Raw genomic sequence first — 4267 nt, forward strand, 5'->3', positions numbered from 1 at the left:
AGGGGGGCACCCGCGCGCCTCGCGCGCCGCCCCGAGCGGGGGGCCTCGGGCCCGCAGCTGCCCCAGCGCGCTGGGGGCTCCCGAGAAATGCGTTCGAGCTCGGAAAGAAATATAATAACCTCAGAGAGGCAGGAAGTCGGAGGGGGCATGTCCCAGCCCGGAGATAAATCTTTCCACCGTGCAAAACCCCACAAATATTGGAATTTTAACAGATCGCCTAAAAAAATAGCAAATTAAGTGGAGGCGGTGGAAACATGCATGCATGCATGTTAACAATTTTTCTTATGATAGATGGTTCAAATTAACTAGCAGGAAAGTGCATTAGCATCGCCTTTGAAGTGCTCTGGTTGTAGCCTATAAGAATATAATACATCTTTTATTATTATAACCTGCGAGAGAGAAATTTATAAACATCAAAGACGAATGATATGGAGGAAACGTAGGAAATAGAAATAAGGCAAGATAAGAAGCAGCCTCGCAATGTCACTTTTTAATTATTATTCTAATTATCACCACGATGGGGCTAATTGCCACTTTTGGGGCTTTTTTCCCCCCTCTCTTTCCTTCCCTTTCTCTTTCGTGTTTTGRTTTCTTCTCTTTTTTGTTATTACACTGACCTTCCGAGTTGCTAATAAATAAATAGTTCCAATAAATCTGACTTAAAACTAGGCCGAGGCAGAATTAAAAGCATTCCTGAACAAAGATGGCAAATCGTTCAAAGGCCTTGTTTAACAGTAAGCAGTTTATAATCCATCAATATTTGTTGCCTTTCATGCATGAAAAATAGTATTTACATTGTATTAAAATGACTCTTAAATTTGCACAATATTGTAATGTAGCAAATGTAGTATTAATATCGATTTGAACATCAGATAATTTATTTAGACAGGAGTATCTAATTTGTATGCAGGGTGGTCGAAGACATGTACTGTGACTGCCCCCTTTTACTTCCAGTGCAAATGCAGTCTTAGTGTTGGAGGGAATATTTCTTTGCAGAGGATAAAGTGCAGATCTTAAAACAAATGGAAGATTTACTGAATAGCCAGCTCGACATTTTAATGCATTTTATCTTAATAAGTCTTCTTGATGGAAACATGTTTTTCAAAAGTGACAAAGAGACCTGGCAGCATTTATCAGGCTGATTTAACTCCAGAGCCTGCCTGCAGACTTGCATACTTTCCATTCCCATTCCTTTCAGGATGTTCATCAATAAACGGGGCCAATCCGGGAGAACCCTCTTTTTTTTTCATACCCAACTTTAAGAGATTATTCCTAAACAGAGAGAGGCTGGTCTAAGTCTTCTCGTTTCTCTCTGCAAAAGGTCCCAGGAAGGCGGTTGCCCCAAATGAGGACGCTTTGGGGGGGATTTTTTTCCTCTCCCTTTTTTACTTTCTCTTCTTTTCTTCTTATTATTTTACCTTCTCCACACCATCGACCTTGGCCAGAAACGTAGCTAGTGGCTTTAGAAGAGCATTTCACTTCCATATATTAAAAACAAACGTAATAATTAATAATAATTTGCGAGGGAAGAAACCTCCTCCAACAATTGAGTAGAGCAAGAATGGAGTTTAGAAAGGGAACAATAATATTATTTTGGAGCAGGATCGCGTGGGGCATCTCAGAAAATGGAAATACAGCTGTCAGGAGTAATCTACCCCTTCCCCTTACCCCCATCCACACATTTCCACTTTTGACTAAACTTGTTTTGATTGCTTAGCCAGAGGGGAATTCATGGGAAGCCTTTCTCAAAGTCATCCAACTTTTAAACAAACTTTGACTGATGGAAAAGACATTTTTAGGCATATTGTCCTAAGTCCTTCACTGAGGACTAAGTATTTAAAGCTGGCATGGGTTTCTCCTGTTGTGGTTTTTACATTTGGGCTCCGGATAGTATATTTAATCCGGAAAATTCTGGACACCGTCCAAAGACTGGGTCGTGACCCCAAACCTGCTGCTTTCTTGCCTCTCTCTCTCTCTCTCTCTCCATTTTTTTTTTAGTTATTAATTCATACACTTACCTCTTTCTTGTAATAAATAAATGTTTCCAGGAAGAGACCAAGCTAGATAACGTAAATCCAATAAATCTATTTGCAGCGCAATAAGAACTTTGATTTCTAGTTAGATGCCAGCTGATTACACCTATATTTTCTGAACACTAAACTCTTCTGAACACGTAACATGAAATACATTCCCACTACTACAAAGGAGAAGGCTGGAGTGTGCTGAACAGTAATGGTTATTTATTTACATAATTTCTTTTCCATAGACTGCAGGAAGAAATATAGAGCTTTCCCTTATTGACACACTGCCATATAAAAAAGTGAGGCGCACAGAATTTTCACATTAGCCCACTTTCTTAGATGGGGTAATAATTCATCTTTGGTAAACACGTATTGCATTATTTTTTTTTCCACGGATCCCTTCCATGGATCCCACCTCTCTGGACTGAATAATCTACTCGAGCTTTGCGTCTTTTAATTATTATTTTAAACTCCGTTTTAAATGGAGAATTAAGCCTTCTCCTCCCCCCCCCGGCCCCTGCCCCCGGCCACCTTTAAAGATGCAAAATAAAATCCAAATAAATGCATATGCCAGACCATTTAAAATAATTAAAGCTCAATAGATATTATCGGCGTGAGAAAATCCTAAGCGTTTGGAGCTCTAATACAAAACCCAAGACTCAATTCTCTCTCCCTTGCTGTTACCTTTCTATCAAGTAACTTGCTCATCTACACTGTCCAGTGACCTGTAGTATAGGTGCACTTATCATAAATATCTGATAAATATTTTACTAACCTTAAGGGTACGACATATGGGACATTAAAAAAAAGGCCTGTTAGGGTGTCAGTAAGACCCTTTCATATTGCATTGTTTGGAAGTTGAATAGGATCCTAATGCATAATGGGCAGATAATGCATGTAAAATAGCAAGATATATGTAAATATGGAGTGTGATTTGTGGCAATCAACATATGAACAGGCCTGTGGTTCTGATATATATTGGGAACAAGAGCAGGCCTATGCTTTTGATACATATATATATTGCAACCTGGTGCTTTAGATGTTGCAAAATATCGTTGCATTAAAGGTACAGTATGGATTAGCAGAACAGTCTGGCTCAGATAATTGTATATCTGAGGGATGCCAAGTCCGCAGTTCAGGTCAAAGGTTCCTTTCTTCAGAAGTTCTTGAATTATGGCTTGTTTTATTTGTATTTTTGCTCGAGGCCATAGTATTGTAGATGAAGGTGCTCAGAAATCTTTGTAAAGCCGGTTCTTGMTATAGAAAGACATAAACCTCAAAAATGCAGTTGCTACTGATTTTTGCTTTGAATAATTTGTTGTGTCTTTCCAGGGTCATAATTCTACATTCACAATTTTGTAATGTCCTTTTGGGGCCATTAACATGCATTAATTCATATACAGATCTATCTATTAGCAAAGTCTGGCTTTGATCTATATTAAACCACACTGCCAGCTGACTGCTTCCCTGTGATCCTTATGTTTTCTTAAAATATTTATTATTAATCTGCGAAACAATGTAGATATATGAACTATGGAGGCAAACCCACCACGTTTCTATGACTGTGGGTTCCTGTGCAAGTCTCTCACTGAGCAGTCGATGCACAATTATCCTCTGTTTTGGGCTATGCCTACACAGAGATAGGTGTGTGTGTGTATAGACATGCAGATGCWTGTATCTATATATATCTATGCACACATACACACACAGAGACGTGCAAATATATAAACGTACAGGACTGAAGGGTTCCCGTTTATGCTCTCAGATTAGTATGCATGTGCCTAGCTGGTACCATTCTGCAAGGTGTGAGGGATATATTTCTAGCTATATACATGAAATACACCCGTATAAGAAGGATGTATTTCTGGCTGCATTTAGACAGTGCTCACCCACTGCAGCCGTTTCTAGCTTTGTGTCTGCTAGCTGCAGATGTCTGCTCAGCACAGCCTGGAGTAACCGGGCTGTATTCCGCTAAATTACGAGACGGCCTGCAAAGATGCGGCCAGTTTTCAGTTACCTGCTCTGCGGCGGAGACGGGGGCACCCCCCTCCCCCGGGACTCGCTCCGCAGCCTGCCTTGCGGGCCGCCCCACGCCGCGGCGCGGCCCGCGCCTTTGCCCGGATCCCACCCGCAGCCATGTCAACAAACTCGCTGCGTGCGTGTGTGCGTGCGCGCAGTTTGCCGCTGATTTCCCCCCTCCCTAAGCCCCCCAAAACCTTTTTCTTTTTTTTCTTCCTCCCCTAAAA

The 4267-nt window shown here is 41.1% G+C and overlaps 1 protein-coding gene across 1 annotated transcript in view; it reads left to right on the top strand.

The window, feature by feature from the left end:
* The window catches only part of NR2F1 (nuclear receptor subfamily 2 group F member 1), a 10446-nt gene that overhangs the window by 3889 nt on the left and 2290 nt on the right, over window positions 1-4267 (top strand). The window lies entirely within an intron of this gene.

The sequence above is a fragment of the Rhea americana genome, unplaced genomic scaffold, assembly GCF_003343005.1.
Source record: "Rhea americana isolate MKP2758 unplaced genomic scaffold, rheAme1 scaffold_153, whole genome shotgun sequence".
Lineage (NCBI taxonomy): Eukaryota > Metazoa > Chordata > Aves > Rheiformes > Rheidae > Rhea > Rhea americana.